This window comes from Oncorhynchus keta, chromosome 34 (assembly GCF_023373465.1).
Source record: "Oncorhynchus keta strain PuntledgeMale-10-30-2019 chromosome 34, Oket_V2, whole genome shotgun sequence".
NCBI classification, from domain to species: Eukaryota; Metazoa; Chordata; class Actinopteri; order Salmoniformes; family Salmonidae; genus Oncorhynchus; species Oncorhynchus keta.
This window is the reverse complement of record NC_068454.1, coordinates 10,993,578-11,012,471: the sequence shown is the minus strand read 5'-3', so window position 1 is coordinate 11,012,471 and position 18,894 is coordinate 10,993,578. Positions and strand designations below refer to the sequence as shown.

Below are 18,894 nucleotides of genomic sequence, written 5' to 3'. Positions count from 1 at the left end.
AGGTCAAAACGGGAACTCGGCCACTCGGAAAATATTCACTGTCATCTTGGTAAGCAACTCCAGTGTAGATTTGGCCTTGTGTTTTAGGTTATTGTCCTGCTGAAAGGTGAACTCATCTCCCAGTGTCTGGTGGAAAGCAGACTGAACCAGGTTTTCCTCTAGGATTTTGCCTATGCTTTGATAAGTTTATTTTTTATCCTGAAAAACTTTCCTGTCCTCAACGATTACAAACATACCCATAACATGATGCAGCCACCACCATGATTCCTGCAACACTAACTCAAAAAAGTTCTGGGACACTGTAAAGTCCATGGAGAATAAGAACAACTCCTCCAAGCTGCCCACTGCACTGAAGATAGGAAACACTGTCACCACTGATAAATCCACCATAATTGAGAATTTCAATAAGCATTTTTCTACAGCTGGCCATGCTTTCCACCTGGCTACTCCTACCCCGGTCAACAGCACTGCACCCCCAACAGCAACTCGACCAAGCCTTCCCCATTTCTCCTTCTCCCAAATCCGTACAGCTGATGTTCTGAAAGAGCTGCAAAATCTGGACCCCTACAAATCAGCCGGGCTAGACAATCTGGACCCTATCACCATGTTATTACCTCGTTCCCCTGCACATCGACTCGATACCGGTACTCCCTATATATCACCATGTTATTACCTCGTTCCCCTGCACATCGACTCGGTACCGGTACTCCCTATATATCACCATGTTATTACCTCGTTCCCCTGCACATCGACTCGGTAACGGTACTCCCTATATATCACCATGTTATTACCTCGTTCCCCTGCGCATCGACTCGATACTGGTACTCCCTATATATCACCATGTTATTACCTCGTTCCCCTGCACATCGACTCGGTAACGGTACTCCCTATATATCACCATGTTATTACCTCGTTCCCCTGCACATCGACTCGGTAACGGTACTCCCTATATATCACCATGTTATTACCTCGTTCCCCTGCACATCGACTCGGTAACGGTACTCCCTATATATCACCATGTTATTACCTCGTTCCCCTGCACATCGACTCGGTAACGGTACTCCCTATATATCACCATGTTATTACCTCGTTCCCCTGCACATCGACTCGGTACCGGTACTCCCTATATATCACCATGTTATTACCTCGTTCCCCTGCACATCGACTCGGTAACGGTACTCCCTATATATCACCATGTTATTACCTCGTTCCCCTGCACATCGACTCGATACTGGTACTCCCTATATATCACCATGTTATTACCTCGTTCCCCTGCACATCGACTCGGTAACGGTACTCCCTATATATCACCATGTTATTACCTCGTTCCCCTGCACATCGACTCGGTAACGGTACTCCCTATATATCACCATGTTATTACCTCGTTCCCCTGCACATCGACTCGGTAACGGTACTCCCTATATATCACCATGTTATTACCTCGTTCCCCTGCACATCGACTCGGTAACGGTACTCCCTATATATCACCATGTTATTACCTCGTTCCCCTGCACATCGACTCGGTAACGGTACTCCCTATATATCACCATGTTATTACCTCGTTCCCCTGCACATCGACTCGGTAACGGTACTCCCTATATATCACCATGTTATTACCTCGTTCCCCTGCGCATCGACTCGGTAACGGTACTCCCTATATAAAACCATGTTATTTTATTCTTTATTTCATGTGTATTTATTCCCCATACCACTATTTTTAAAAACATTTTTATCTTTAATTATGCATTGTTGGAAAAGGACCTGTGAGTAAGCATTTCACTGTTAGTTTACACCTGTTATTTACGAAGCACGTGACAAATAATATTTGACACAAACACAAACACATTAAAATCATGACTAAACGAACTGACAATCACCACAGCTTCCTGTCATGTGCTCCTTATTTTCAACATACCATTTTTCTTCCTCTCTTCCTCTTTCTCCCCCCCATCTCTCCCTCTCTTCCACACCCTCCTCAGCCCCTCTCTCCGTCCGCCCTCCTTCCCCCACTTTCAGTATTGCTCAACTGTTCCTCTCTTCCTCATAGTGTGAATGAATGAATGAAGAAATTACCCCTGTCACATGATGTGGGTCTGTGAGGTCATAGACGTCTCTCTCTGTGACATGTTCTGCACGGTCAGGGTTTTCTTTGCATGGAAATGGAATGTGTTGAGGGAATATTCTACAGAACCGCTTCGTGGTGGTTCTGCATCGGTGGCAATTTGAACCCTTGTCAATAGAGAGGTTAAAGTTGAAGATGACCCCTGGGCGTCATCCGTTGGGGTCAAGGATCAGAGTTGAACTATCGCCACAACAATCTGACAGACAAACTCCCAAAGGAGTTTGTCTGTCGGGCCTACGGGCCGGACCAAATATAGAGACCCACAACCACACCACATCACAGGACAGTGACGGCATGGACTCAAAGTCGATGTCACCATAGCAATAAGTCTATCGGACAGTTCACCTTTGACACTTGACCTCTAGTGACATACCCTAGGGGATGTCGATGACATCATCCGACCGCAGTTTTCAGTGCCAGACGGGCAGCGTCAGCATAGCTGGATGTGACTAATGGAAAGATAAAGGTATTTTTTGTGGAATATCAGTGAGCTAAAGTTGACACAGTCATCAACACGCATGACTGACATTCATTCAGGAAAGATAAATAGAGACGGGGGGTTAGTGGAAGACAGAGAGGGAAAGAGAGAGAGAGAGAGAGAGAGAGAGAGAGAGAGAGAGAGAGAGAGAGAGAGAGAGAGAGAAAATATATATATATATAGAGAGAAAGAGATAAAGTGAGAGAGGTAAAAATATATATAGAGACTCAGAGAGAGAGAGCGAGAATGAGAGATTTATTAAAATAGCAGTGCTCTGAGTACACCACATGTACTCAATGACCTGTGTGTTAACTCTGAAACCACACAGTCATATAAAGATAATGGACAAGTTCTCTCTGTCTCTCTGTCTCTCTCTGTCTCTTTCTCTCTCTCTGTCTCTTTCTCTCTCTCTGTCTCTTTCTCTCTCTGTCTTTCTCTCTCTCTCTGTCTCTTTCTCTCTCTCTGTCTCTCTCTCTGTCTCTTTCTCTCTCTGTCTTTCTCTGTCTCTGATGTCTCTGTTCTCTCTCTCTCTCTGTCTCTGTCTCTTCTTTGCTGGCTCTGTGTTGAGGGAATCTCTCTCTCTCTGTCTTCTCTCGCTCTGTCTCCCTCAATTTAAAGTTGTCTCTGTCTCTGTCTCTCTCTGTCTCTTTCTCTCTCAATCTGTCTCTCTCTCTCTCTGTCTCTCTCTCTGTCTCTCTCTGTCTCTTTCTCTCTCTCTCAAAGTCGATGTCTCTGTCTCTCTCTCTGACTCTTTCTCTACCCTTTCTCTCATCCGGTCTCTCTCTCTGTCTCTCTCTCTGTCTCATTTTAAATTCAAAGATAAGGGTATTTTTGGGAATATCATGCAAAAACACAGTCATGTTAATTCATTCAGGAAAGATAAATAGCAAAAATATGTTAATATTGCCAAAGCAAGTGAAGTAGAAAATAAACAAAAGTGAAATAAACAATAAAAATTAACATTACACATTACACTCACAGAAGTTCCAAAAGAATAAAGACATTTCAAATGTCATATTATGTATATACAGTGTTGTAACGATGTGCAAATGGTTAAAGTACAAAAGGAAAAATAAATAAACATAAATATGGGTTCAATTTACAATGGTGTTTGTTCTTCACTGGTTGCAAATCTTGTGTGCCATCACACACTGTGGTATTTCACCAAGTAGATATGGGAGTTTATCAGAATTGGGTTTGTTTTCGAATTCTTCGTGGATCTGTGTAATATGAGGGAAATATGTGTCTCTAATAAGGTCATACATTTGGCAGGAGGTTAGGAAGTGCAGCTCAGTTTCCACCTCATTTGGTGGGCAGTGTGCACATAGCATGTCTTCTCTTGAGAGTCAGGTCTGACTACGGCAGAATTTCTCAATAGCAAGGCTATTGGTCAGTGTGTGTACTCTCTGTTCAGGGACAAATAGCTTTCTAGTTTGCTCTGTTTTTTTGATAATTATTTCCAATATGTCAAGTAATTATCTTTTTGTTTTCTCGTGATGTCACACCCTGACCTTAGTATTCTTTGTTTTCCTTGATATTTTGGTTAGGTCAGGGTGTGACATGGGTGATGTATGTGTTTTTTGTCTTGTCTATGTTTTTTTTTGTAGATTTATGGGATTGTGTTCAATCAGAGGCATGTGTTTATCGTTGTCTCTGATTGGGAACCATATTTTGTATTTTGTGGGTGATTGTTTCCGTGTCTGTGTTTGTTTCACCACACGGTACTGTTTCGGTTTTTAACGTTTCGTTTATTGTTTTGTACTGTTTCGTTTTTTTCATTCAAATCTACTATGGACACTTACCACGCTGCATTTTGGTCCGATCCCTGCTTCAGACGAAGAGGAGGAAATCAGCCGTGACACGTGATTTGGTCTATTTGTGCTGCTCTGTCTCTGTCTCTGTCTCTCTCTCACTCTCTCTCTCTCTCTCTCTCTCTCTCTCCCTGTCTCTCTCTCTCTCTCTCTCTCTCTGTGTCTCTCTCTCTCTCTCTCTCTCTCTCTCTCTCTCTCTCTCTCTCTCTCTCACTCTCTCTCTCATCTCTCTCTCTGTCTCTCATCTCTCTCTGTCTCTGTCTCTCTCTCTCTCTCTCTCTCTCTCTCTCTCTCTCTCTCGTCTCTCTCTCTCGTCTCTCTCTCTCTCTGTCTCTCTCTCTCTCATCTCTCTCTCATCTCTCTCTCTCTCTCTCTCGAATGTTATTTTTTATGTTGCTGTTATAAAGGCTTTATGAATGCATACATAATGGGGGCTACAGTGAAGTGGTACCGATAATATTATGACACCGTTATGGTTCACGTTATGGTACCCATACATGTAGTGAACTCAAACACCCAGCTCTTCTTCCCGCACTCTGGTTTGGATGGCAGGCCTTGTGGTCCTGACAACACTCAACACAGTGCTGTACGGATGATCAATAGCCCACGAAGATCTCCCTCATGGCACGAACCCAAGGGGGGCGAACACCCGGACAGGAAGATCACGTTAGAGACTGAACCCACTCAAGTGACGCAACCCTGCTAGGGACAGCATGGAAGAGCACCAGTAAGCCAGTGACTCAGCCCTCATAATCGGGTTAGAGGCAGAGAATCCCAGTGGAGAGAAGAGAGGGGAACCGACCAGGCAGAGACAGCAAGGGTGGTTCGTCACTCCAGTGCTTTTCCGTTCACCTTCACACCCCTGGGCCAGACGACACTCAATCATAGTACCTACTGAAAAGATGAGTCTTCAGTAAATACTTAAAAGGTCGAGACCGAGTGTGCGTCTCTCACATGGGTAGGCAGCCCATTCCATAAAAATAGAGCTCTATAGGAGAAAGCCCTGCCTCCAGCTGTTTGCTTAGAAATTCTAGGACAATAAGGAGGCCTGCGTCTTGTGACCGTAGCGTACATGTAGGTATGTACGGCAGGACCAAATCGGAAATATAGGTAGGAGCAAGCCCAGGTAATGCTTTGCAGGATAGCAGCAAAACCTTGAAATCAGCCCTTGCCTTAACAGGAAGCCAGTGTAGAGAGGCTAGCACTGAAGTAATATGATCACATTTGTTGGTTCTAGACAAGATTCTAGCAGCTGCGTTGAGCACTAACTTAAGTGAATTTAGTGTTTTATCCGGGTAGCCGGAAAGTAGAGTACTGCAGTAATCTAATCTAGAAGTGACAAAAGCATGGACACATTTTTCTGCACAATTTTCGGAGAGAAATGTTGATATGTTCATCAAAAGAGATCAGGGTCCAAAGTAACGCTGAGGTCCTTTACAGTTTTATTTGAGACGACTGTACAACCATCAATATTAATTGTCAGATTCAACAGAATATCTCTTTGTTTCTTGGGACCTAGAACAAGCATCTCTGGTTTGTCTGAGTTTAAAAGTAAAAAATGTGCCAGCCATCCACTTCCTTATGTCTGAAACACAGGCTTCCAGGGCAATTTTGTTTCATTGAAATGTACAGCTGTAAATCGTCCGCATAGCAGTCAAAGTAAACATTATGTTTCCGAATGACATCCCCAAGAGGTAAAACATTTAGTGAAATCAATAGAGGTCCTAAAACTAATCTACCATATCAACCTGACTGAGTAATCTACCATATCAACCTGACTGACTAATCTACCATATCAACCTGACTGACTAATCTACCATATCAACCTGACTGACTAATCTACCATATCAACCTGACTGACTAATCTACCATATCAACCTGACTGACTAATCTACCATATCAACCTGACTGACTAATCTACCATATCAACCTGACTGACTAATCTACCATATCAACCTGACTGACTAATCTACCATATCAACCTGACTGACTAATCTACCATATCAACTTGACTAACATATCAACCTGACTGACTAATCTACCATATCAACCTGACTGACTAATCTACAATATCAACCTGACTGACAAATCTACCTTATCAACCTGACTGACTAATCTACCATATCAACCTGACTGACTAATCTACCATATCAACCTGACTGACTAATCTACCATATCAACCTGACTGACTAATCTACCATATCAACCTGACTGACTAATCTACCATATCAACCTGACTGACTAATCTACCATATCAACCTGACTGACTAATCTACCATATCAACCTGGCTGACTAATCTACCATATAAACCTGACTGACTAATCTACCTAACAACCTGGCTGACTAATCTACCATATCAACCTGACTGACTAATCTACCATATCAACCTGGCTGACTAATCTAGCATATCAACCTGACTGGTTAATCTACCATATCAACCTGACTGACATATCAACCTGACTGACTAATCTACCATATCAACCTGACTAGCATATCAACCTGACTGACTAATATACCTTATCAACCTGACTGACTAATCTACCATATCAACCTGACTGAGTAATCTACCTAACAACCTGGCTGACTAATCTACCATATCAACCTGACTGACTAATCTACCATATCAACCTGGTTGACTAATCTAGCATATCAACCTGACTGGTTAATCTACCATATCAACCTGACTGACATATCAACCTGACTGACTAATCTACCATATCAACCTGACTAGCATATCAACCTGACTGACTAATCTACCATATCAACCTGACTGACTAATCTACCATATCAACCTGACTGACTAATCTACCATATCAACCTGACTGACTAATATACCTTATCAACCTGACTGACTAATCTACCATATCAACCTGGCTGACTAATCTACCATATAAACCTGACAGGCCAACCTGGCTGACTAATCTAGCCTATTAACGATCTGGGCTGGTACAACCCTCCCTGGTGACTGTGATCTGGGCTGGTACAACCCTCCCTGGTGACTGTGATCTGGGCTGGTACACCCTCCCTGGTGACTGTGATCTGGGCTGGTACACCCTCCCTGGTGACTGTGATCTGGGCTGGTACACCCCTCCCTGGTGACTGTGATCTGGGCTGGTACAACCCTCCCTGGTGACTGTGATCTGGGCTGGTACAACCCTCCCTGGTGACTGTGATCTGGGCTGGTACAACCCTCCCTGGTGACTGTGATCTGGGCTGGTACACCCCTCCCTGGTGACTGTGATCTGGGCTGGTACACCCCTCCCTGGTGACTGTGATCTGGGCTGGTACACCCCTCCCTGGTGACTGTGATCTGGGCTGGTACACCCCTCCCTGGTGACTGTGATCTGGGCTGGTACACCCCCCTGGTGACTCCCCGGTGACTGTGATCTGGGCTGGTACACCCCTCCCTGGTGACTGTGATCTGGGCTGGTACACCCCTCCCTGGTGACTGTGATCTGGGCTGGTACACCCCTCCCTGGTGACTGTGATCTGGGCTGGTACACCCCTCCCTGGTGACTGTGATCTGGGCTGGTACACCCCTCCCTGGTGACTGTGATCTGGGCTGGTACACCCCTCCCTGGTGACTGTGATCTGGGCTGGTACACCCCTCCCTGGTGACTGTGATCTGGGCTGGTACACCCCTCCCTGGTGACTGTGATCTGGGCTGGTACACCCCTCCCTGGTGACTGTGATCTGGGCTGGTACAACCCTCCCTGGTGACTGTGATCTGGGCTGGTACAACCCTCCCTGGTGACTGTGATCTGGGACTTTGGAATGAAAGACTGTCCCTGGTGACTGTGACCAGTTTGGGTTGTGAAAATGTACACCCTCCCAATGGTGACTGTGATCTTTGGTACACCATTTAAATTGGTGACTGGGGATCTGGGCTGGTACACCCTCCCTGGTGACTGTGATTCTGGGCTGGATTACACCCCTCCCTGGTGACTGTGATCTGGGCTGGTAAATCAAGTTAGGATTAGGGCCCTCCTGGTGACTGTGATCTGGGCTGGTAGTGAAATAAATCCCGCTCCCTGGTGACTGTGATCTGGGCTGGTACACCCCTCCCTGGTGACTGTGATCTGGGCTGGTACACCCCTCCCTGGTGACTGTGATCTGGGCTGGTACACCCCTCCCTGGTTGTGTGGTGAGAGATGTTAACAATCCAAATGAAAGCACAATGACAGGTTTGGAATGAAAGACTGTCTGTGTTACAAGTGGGACCAGTTTGGAGTTGTGAAAATGTACCACATACTGTACCAAAGCAATAAAATAACTGTAATGTTTGGTAATTCACCATTTAAATTGGTTGCTGGGATCAATTGCAAAACATTGCAAGTACGTCACAGTTAGGATTAGGGCGCTCCAGTTCTGTAGTGAAATAAATCACAGTTAGGATTAGGGCGCTCCAGTTCTGTAGTGAAATAAATCACAGTTAGGATTAGGGCGCTCCAGTTCTGTAGTGAAATAAATCACAGTTAGGATTAGGGCGCTCCAGTTCTGTAGTGAAATAAATCACAGTTAGGATTAGGGCGCTCCAGTTCTGTAGTGAAATAAATCACAGTTAGGATTAGGGCGCTCCAGTTCTGTAGTGAAATAAATCACAGTTAGGATTAGGGCGCTCCAGTTCTGTAGTGAAATAAATCACAGTTAGGATTAGGGCGCTCCAGTTCTGTAGTGAAATAAATCACAGTTAGGATTAGGGCGCTCCAGTTCTGTAGTGAAATAAATCACAGTTAGGATTAGGGTGCTCCAGTTCTGTAGTGAAATAAATCAGTTAGGATTAGGGCGCTCCAGTTCTGTAGTGAAATAAATCACAGTTAGGATTAGGGCGCTCCAGTTCTGTAGTGAAATAAGTCACTTTGGTATTAAAAAATATAGTGCTTTGGGTCAATGTGCTTCTGGTGGGAAGTTTACTAGCAATATAATATTATTGGTACGTGGTATGTCTCCTGTGTGTGAGATATGAGGCTGATTGGGGAACTGGAACACACGCTGGTATGGGAGCATAGCAGAGTTGATACAGAGACCTGGTGGGGATATCTACATTCAGAAAGTTCCACTGTCCAAGGACGTTAAAGCCTCAATCTGGAGTTTGTGTTTCAGAGAGTGGTTACATTTCCCCAGCCCCATCACTCAGATTACTAAACAGCTTACAGATTGTTGCTTTTAAAGCTTCATCGCCCTCCCTGGGTTTAGATTGTCAGGTCAGACGGTGATCAATCTGTACTTATGACCTCCTGACGTTACCTATTATAACATTATGCAAATCTTCTTCTCCTATCAGCTGCAGTATTCCTGTGGAAAACCTCTCTAGAGAACACACACACATTCACATCTGGAGATGAATGATTCTGAGATAGAGAGAGACGGGTGGAGAGGGAGAGACTGAGGGGTAATGTTTACTTATAGTAGGACTGACGTGAGGGTGGCCATGGCGACAAAATCCTCTCACATCACTGCTCTGATGATGACGTGGGTGATGGGCCATTCATGCCTTGATCTTTGAACTCCAGCATGTTTGTGCCGTTCTAGCAAGGCTTACTTACTGTACTTACTGTTGTGAACCTATAAACCCTCTCTCTGTGAACCTATAAACCCTCTCTCTGTGAACCTATAAACCCTCTCTCTGTTTCTCTCTCTGTGAACCTATAAACCCTCTCTCTGTTTCTCACTCTGTGAACCTATAAACCCTCTCCCTGTTTCTCTTTCTGTGAACCTATAAACCCTCTCTGTTTCTCTCTGTGAACCTATAAACCCTCTCCCTGTTTCTCTCTCTGTGAACCTATAAACCCTCTCTGTTTCTCTCTGTGAACCTATAAACCCTCTCCCTGTTTCTCTCTCTGTGAACCTATAAACCCTCTCTGTTTCTCTCTGTGAACCTATAAACCCTCTCCCTGTTTCTCTCTCTGTGAACCTATAAACCCTCTCCCTGTTTCTCTCTCTGTGAACCTATAAACCCTCTCTGTTTCTCTCTCTGTGAACCTATAAACCCTCTCTGTTTCTCTCTGTGAACCTATAAACCCTCTCCCTGTTTCTCTCTCTGTGAACCTATAAACCCTCTCTCTGTTTCTCCCTCTCCCTGTTTCTCTCTCTGTGAACCTATAAACCCTCTCCCTGTTTCTCTCTCTCGGTGTTATGGTTTTCTTCCGTCGAAAGAGAGTCGGACCAAAATGCAGCGTGGTTAGTTCGATAAATCTTTAATGAAGAAGAAAAACAAACAATACAAAAACAACAAACGGAATGTGAAAACCTGTACAGCCTATCTGGTGACAACTAACACAGAGACAGGAACAATCACCCACGACACACTCAAAGAATATGGCTGCCTAAATATGGTTCCCAATCAGAGACAACGAAAATCACCTGCCTCTGATTAAGAACCGCCTCAGGCAACCATAGACTTTCCTAGACAACCCTACTCAGCCACAATCCCAATACCTACTAAAACCCCAATACAAAAACACACCACAAAATAAACCCATGTCACACCCTGGCCTGACCAAATAAATAAAGAAAACACAAAATACTAAGACCAAGGCGTGACACGCGGAACCTATAAACCCTCTCTCTGCCTCTCCCTCTCCCTGTTTCTCTCTCTCTGAACCTATAAACCCTCTCTCTGCCTCTCCCTGTTTCTCTCTCTCTGAACCTATAAACCCTCTCTCTGCCTCTCCCTGTTTCTCTCTCTCTGAACCTATAAACCCTCTCTGTTTCTCTCCTCTGTGAACCTATAAACCCTCTCTGTTTCTCTCTCTCTGAACCTATAAACCCTCTCTCTGCCTCTCCCTGTTTCCTCTCTCTGTTTCTCTCTCTGTGAACCTATAAACCCTCTGTTTTCACTCTGCCTCTCCCTCTCCCTGTTTCTCTCTCTCTGAACCTATAAACCCTCTCTCTGCCTCTCCCTCTCCCTGTTTCTCTCTCTCTGAACCTATAAACCCTCTCTCTGCCTCTCCCTCTCCCTGTTTCTCTCTCTCTGAACCTATAAACCCTCTCTCTGCCTCTCCCTCTCCCTGTTTCTCTCTCTGAACCTATAAACCCTCTCTCTGCCTCTCCCTCTCCCTGTTTCTCTCTCTCTGAACCTACAAACCCTCTCTCTGCCTCTCCCTGTTTCTCTCTCTCTGAAACTATAAACCCTCTCTCTGCCTCTCCCTCTCCCTGTTTCTCTCTCTCTGAACCTATAAACCCTCTCTCTGCCTCTCCCTCTCCCTGTTTCTCTCTCTCTGAACCTATAAACCCTCTCTCTGCCTCTCCCTCTCCCTGTTTCTCTCTCTCTGAACCTATAAACCCTCTCTCTGCCTCTCCCTCTCCCTGTTTCTCTCTCTCTGAACCTATAAACCCTCTCTCTGCCTCTCCCTCTCCCTGTTTCTCTCTCTCTGAACCTATAAACCCTCTCTCTGCCTCTCCCTCTCCCTGTTTCTCTCTCTCTGAAACTATAAACCCTCTCTCTGTCTCTCCCTCTCCCTGTTTCTCTCTCATCACTCGGAGGTCCGGCTGCTTTGCATATTGATGATAACCTGACCGTCCTCCAGTCCTTGCCTGGCCAGCGTCAATCAACTTATACATTTGACATTTTACTCATTGAGCAGGTACTCTTATCCAGAGCGACTTACAGGAGCAATTAGGGTTAAGTGCCTTGCTTAAGGGCACATCGACATATTTTTCATCAACCAGCAACCTTTCAGTTACAGGCCCAACACTCTAAACTGCCAGGTTATCTGCCGCCCGGTTCCACTTACCAAAGGAACCATTTAGCACCACACAACCCTCCCATGATGGATTACTACTAGAAATTACAGAGCATTACAGAGCATTACAGAGCATTACAGAGCATTACAGAACATTACAGAGCATTACAGAACATTACAGAGCATTACAGAGCATTACAGAACATTACAGAGATTTACAGAACATTACAGAGCATTACAGAGCATTACAGAACATTACAGAGATTTACAGAACATTACAGAGCATTACAGAACATTACAGAGCATTACAGAGCATTACAGAGCATTACAGAACATTACAGAGCATTACAGAACATTACAGAACATTACAGAGCATTACATTACAGAACCACGCATTACAGAACATTACAGAGCATTACAGAGATTTACAGAACATTACAGAGCATTACAGAACATTACAGAGGATTACAGAGCATTACAGAACATTACAGAACATTACAGAACTTTACAGAACTTTACAGAGCATTACAGAGCATTACAGAGCATTACAGAGCATTACAGAGCATTACAGAGCATTACAGAGCATTACAGAGCATTACAGAGCATTACAGAGCATTACAGAACATTACAGAGCATTACAGAGCATTACAGAGCATTACAGAACATTACAGAGATTTACAGAACATTACAGAACATTACAGAGCATTACAGAACATTACAGAGCATTACAGAACATTACAGAGCATTACAGAGCATTACAGAGCATTACAGAACATTACAGAGCATTACAGAGCATTACAGAGCATTACAGAACATTACAGAGCATTACAGAGCATTACAGAGAATTACAGAACATTACATAGCATTACAGAGCATTACAGAGCATTACAGAGCATTACAGAACATTACAGAGCATTACAGAGCATTACAGAACATTACAGAACATTACAGAGCATTACAGAGCATTACAGAGCATTACAGAACATTACAGAGCATTACAGAACATTACAGAGCATTACAGAACATTACAGAGCATTACAGAGCATTACAGAACATTACAGAGCATTACAGAACATTACAGAGCATTACAGAACATTACAGAGCATTACAGAACATTACAGAGCATTACAGAACATTACAGAGCATTACAGAACATTACAGAGCATTAGAGAACATTACAGAACATTACAGAGCACTCATAATGTACTAGAAAGTGCCATAATTGGGATTCTTACAGTTTGTCCATTCACAAATGTTGATTGGTTGAGGTACAGTGCCTTGCGAAAGTATTCGGCCCCCTTGAACTTTGCGACCTTTTGCCACATTTCAGGCTTCAAACATAAAGATATAAAACTGTATTTTTTTGTGAAGAATCAACAACAAGTGGGACACAATCATGAAGTGGAACGACATTTATTGGATATTTCAAACTTTTTTAACAAATCAAAAACTGAAAAATTGGGCGTGCAAAAAAATATCCAATAAATGTCGTTCCACTTCATGATTGTGTCCCACTTGTTGTTGATTCTTCACAAAAAAAATACAGTTTTATATCTTTATGTTTGAAGCCTGAAATGTGGCAAAAGTTTGCAGAGTTCAAGGGGGGCGAATACTTTCGCAAGGCACTGTAAGTGTTACAGTGTCACAATGGTCATATTTATGGTTGCAAAGGGAGGGTAGATAGGAATCAGGTACACTCTCTTGGTGTATGAAGTGTATGCTTTCTACTGTAGTGTACAGTGGCTTGCGAAAGTATTCACCCCCTTGGCATTTTTCCTATTTTGCTGCCTTACAACCTCAAATTAAAAATGATTTTGGGGGTTTGTATCATTTGATTTACACCAGATGTCTACCACTTTGAAGATGCACAATTGTGAAACAAAGAAGAAATAAGACATAAAACAGAACTTGAGTGTACATAACTATTCACCCCCCCCCCAAAGTCAATACTTTGTAGACCCACCTTTTGCAGCAATTACAGCTTGGAGTATGTCTCTATAAGCTTGGCACATCCAGCCACTGGGATTTTGTGCAGTTTGCAACTGCACATTGGGAAAAAGATCGTACTTTTTGGAGAAATGTCCTCTGGTCTGATGAAACAAAAATAGAACTGTTCGGCCATAATGACCATCGTTATGTTTGGAGGGAAAAGGGGGAAGCTTGCAAGCCAAAGAACACCATCCCAACCGTGAAGCACGGGGGTGGCAGCATCATGTTGTGGGGATGCTTTGCTGTATGAGGGACTGGGGGACTTCACAAAATCAATGGCATCATGAGGGAGGAAAATGATGTGGGTATATTGAAGCAGCATCTCAAGACATCAGTCAGGAAGTTAAAGCTTGGACCCAAATGGGTCTTCCAAATGGACAATGACCCCAAGCATACTTCCAAAGTTGTGTCAAAATGGCTTAAGGACAACAAAGTCAAGGTATTGGAGTGGCCATCACAAAGCTCGGACCTCAATCCTATAGAACATTTGTGGGCAGAACTGAAAAAGTGTGTGCGAAAGAAATGAAAGCTGAAATAAATCATTCTCTCTACTATTTTTCTGAAATTTCACATTCTTAAAATAAAGTGGTGATCCTAACTGAACTAAGACAGGGAATTTTTACTAGGATCGGTCTTTCTAACCTTCTTTCCATCACACATACATACCATGTCAGTTTAGTGTGTGTGTGTGTGGGGAGAGAGAGGCCCTGATAAATGTGGAATCAGAAAGATCAAAGCCTGCAGAAGCAGAGAGGAGTGAGGAGAGATCAGTCTTGCGCGCGTGTGTGTGTGTGCAGTATTCAGATTCATCTCTTTGGGATGCTGTGTGAAGTCTGGTGGTTGGGTCCTTCTGCGCCCTTAGATGTAAATCTGTGTGTGTGTGTCTGTGTAAATCTGTGTGTGTCTGTGTGGCGTGTGTGTATGGATGTCCATGCACAACTGTGTTTGGGTAGAAGCTGAGTAAGACGCTTCTGGAATCATACAGAAAAACCTCTTGAGTTTGTGTTGACAATCCCCTGGCACACAGATGGATGAGGAGAATAAGGATATGTGTGTGTGTGTGTTGACAATCCCTATGCACACAGATGGATGAGGAGAATAAGGATGTGTGTGTGTGTGTTGACAATCCCCTGGCACACAGATGGATGAGGAGAATAAGGATGTGTGTGTGTGTGTTGACAATCCCCTGGCACACAGATGGATGGGGAGAATAAGGATGTGTGTGTGTGTGTGTTGACAATCCCCTGGCACACAGATGGATGGGGAGAATAAGGATGTGTGTGTGTGTGTTGACAATCCCCTGGCACACAGATGGATGAGGAGAATAAGGATGTGTGTGTGTGTGTTGACAATCCCCTGGCACACAGATGGATGAGGAGAATAAGGATGTGTGTGTGTGTGTTGACAATCCCCTGGCACACAGATGGATGGGGAGAATAAGGATGTGTGTGTGTGTGTGTGTTGACAATCCCCTGGCACACAGATGGATGGGGAGAATAAGGATGTGTGTGTGTGTGTGTGTTGACAATCCCTATGCACACAGATGGATGAGGAGAATAAGGATGTGTGTGTGTGTGTGTGTGTGACTGTTTGACAGATACAGTGCCTTTGGAAAATGTTTTAATAACTAAACGCAACATAATACAAAACAAGAAACACGAACAACGCAGACATGAAAATGAAACAGAAACAATGACGCCCGGGGAAGGAACCAAAGGGGGTGACATTGAGAGGGAAGGAACCAAAGGGGGTGGCATTGAGAGGGAAGGAACTAAAGGGGGTGACATTGAGAGGGAAGGAACCAAAGGGGGTGACATTGAGAGGGAAGGAACTAAAGGGGGTGACATTGAGAGGGAAGGAACAAAAGGGGTGGCATTGAGAGGGAAGGAACCAAAGGGGGTGACATTGAGAGGGAAGGAACCAAAGGGGGTGGCATTGAGAGGGAAGGAACCAAAGGGGGTGGCATTGAGAGGGAAGGAACCAAAGGGGTGGCATTGAGAGGGAAGGAACCAAAGGGGGTGGCATTGAGAGGGAAGGAACCAAAGGGGGTGGCATTGAGAGGGAAGGAACCAAAGGGGGTGGCATTGAGAGGGAAGGAACCAAAGGGGTGGCATTGAGAGGGAAGGAACCAAAGGGAGTGACATTGAGAGGGAAGGAACCAAAGGGGGTGACATTGAGAGGGAAGGAACCAAAGGGGTGGCATTGAGAGGGAAGGAACCAAAGGGAGGGACATTGAGAGGGAAGGAACCAAAGGGGTGGCATTGAGAGGGAAGGAACCAAAGGGGTGACATTGAGAGGGAAGGAACCAAAGGGGGTGATTGATTGAGAGGGAAGGAACCAAAGGGGTGGCATTGAGAGGGAAGGAACCAAAGGGGGTGATATTGAGAGGGAAGGAACCAAAGGGAGGGACATTGAGAGGGAAGGAACCAAAGGGGGTGATATTGAGAGGGAAGGAACCAAAGGGAGGGACATTGAGAGGGAAGGAACCAAAGGGGGTGATATTGAGAGGGAAGGAACCAAAGGGAGGGACATTGAGAGGGAAGGAACCAAAGGGGGTGGCATTGAGAGGGAAGGAACCAAAGGGGGTGATATTGAGAGGGAAGGAACCAAAGCGAGGGACATTGAGAGGGAAGGAACCAAAGGGGAGGGACATTGAGAGGGAAGGAACCAAAGGGGGTGATATTGAGAGGGAAGGAACCAAAGGGAGGGACATTGAGAGGGAAGGAACCAAAGGGGGTGACATTGAGAGGGAAGGAACCAAAGGGAGGGACATTGAGAGGGAAGGAACCAAAGGGAGGGACATTGAGAGGGAAGGAACCAAAGGGAGGGACATTGAGAGGGAAGGAACCAAAGGGAGGGACATTGAGAGGGAAGGAACCAAAGGGAGGGACATTGAGAGGGAAGGAACCAAAGGAGGGACATTGAGAGGGAAGGAACCAAAGGGGGTGGCATTGAGAGGGAAGGAACCAAAGGGGGTGATATTGAGAGGGAAGGAACCAAAGGGAGGGACATTGAGAGGGAAGGAACCAAAGGGGTGATATTGAGAGGGAAGGAACCAAAGGAGGGACATTGAGAGGGAAGGAACCAAAGGGGGTGATATTGAGAGGGAAGGAACCAAAGGGAGGGACATTGAGAGGGAAGGAACCAAAGGGGGTGGCATTGAGAGGGAAGGAACCAAAGGGGGTGATATTGAGAGGGAAGGAACCAAAGGGAGGGACATTGAGAGGGAAGGAACCAAAGGAGGGACATTGAGAGGGAAGGAACCAAAGGGGAAGGTGATATTGAGAGGGAAGGAACCAAAGGGAGGGACATTGAGAGGGAAGGAACCAAAGGGGGTGGCATTGAGAGGGAAGGAACCAAAGGGGGTGATATTGAGAGGGAAGGAACCAAAGGAGGGACATTGAGAGGGAAGGAACCAAAGGGGGGACATTGAGAGGGAAGGAACCAAAGGGAGGGACATTGAGAGGGAAGGAACCAAAGGGAGGGACATTGAGAGGGAAGGAACCAAAGGGAGGACATTGAGAGGGAAGGAACCAAAGGGGGTGGCATTGAGAGGGAAGGAACCAAAGGGGGTGATATTGAGAGGGAAGGAACCAAAGGGAGGACATTGAGAGGGAAGGAACCAAAGGGGGTGATATTGAGAGGGAAGGAACCAAAGGGAGGGACATTGAGAGGGAAGGAACCAAAGGGGGTGATATTGAGAGGGAAGGAACCAAAGGAGGGACATTGAGAGGAAGGAACCAAAGGGGGTGGCATTGAGAGGGAAGGAACCAAAGGGGGTGATATTGAGAGGGAAGGAACCAAAGCGAGGGACATTGAGAGGGAAGGAACCAAAGGGAGGGACATTGAGAGGGAAGGAACCAAAGGGGGTGATATTGAGAGGGAAGGAACCAAAGGGAGGGACATTGAGAGGGAAGGAACCAAAGGGGGGCATTGAGAGGGAAGGAACCAAAGGGGGGATATTGAGAGGGAAGGAACCAAAGCGAGGGACATTGAGAGGGAAGGAACCAAAGCGAGGGACATTGAGAGGGAAGGAACCAAAGGGAGGGACATTGAGAGGGAAGGAACCAAAGGGAGGGACATTGAGAGGGAAGGAACCAAAGGGAGGGACATTGAGAGGGAAGGAACCAAAGGGAGGGACATTGAGAGGGAAGGTGGAAGTGATGGAGTCCAGCTGAGTGTGATGATACGCAGGTGCACGTAACGACGGTGACATGTGTGCTCCATAACAAGCAGCCTGGTGACCTAGAGGCTGGAGAGGAAGCACACGTGACACTGTTTCCATTCATCATCCTTGTGATGTTTCATCCTTGTGATATTTCAACCTCACATGTGATAAATTCAATTGATTGGATATGATTTGGAAAGGTGTGTAACCCTAAGGTAGAGATAGTATGTGTGTGTGTGTGTGTAACCCTAGGGTAGAGGTGGTGTGTGTGTGTAACCCTAGGGTAGAGATAGTATGTGTGTGTGTGTACCCTAGGGGAAGGAACAGAGGTGGTGTGTGTACCCTAGGGTAGAGGTGGTGTGTGTGTGAAGTACCCTAGGCAGAGATAGTATGTGTGAGTGAACCCATAGGGTAGAGGTGGTGTGTGGGACCCTAGGCAGAGGTGGTGGAACCAAAGGGAGGGACATAGGGGAAGGAACAGAGGTGGTGTGTGTGAACCCTAGGGACATTGAGAGGTGGTGTGTGTGTGTGTGGGACCTAGGGTAGAGGTGGTGTGTGTGTTGTGTGTGAAGGAACCCATTGAGGGGAAGAGGTGGTGTGTGTGTGTGTGTAACCTAGGCAGAGATAGAATGAACCAAAG

At 45.3% G+C, this 18,894-nt stretch overlaps 1 long non-coding RNA gene across 3 annotated transcripts; it reads right to left on the bottom strand.

The window, feature by feature from the left end:
- Positions 1–10,585: 10,585 nt before the first annotated feature.
- LOC127914873 (uncharacterized) lies at positions 10,586–12,464 on the bottom strand. Of its 3 annotated transcripts, none has more exons than XR_008089372.1 (2): positions 11,441–12,464; positions 10,586–11,106 (listed from the first exon to the last, which is right to left on the bottom strand). It is a non-coding gene; the product is annotated as an uncharacterized LOC127914873 (long non-coding RNA). The 3 variants fall into 3 exon arrangements; XR_008089374.1 differs by having other exon boundaries at positions 10,586–11,016; XR_008089373.1 differs by having other exon boundaries at positions 11,588–12,464.
- Positions 12,465–18,894: the final 6,430 nt, after the last annotated feature.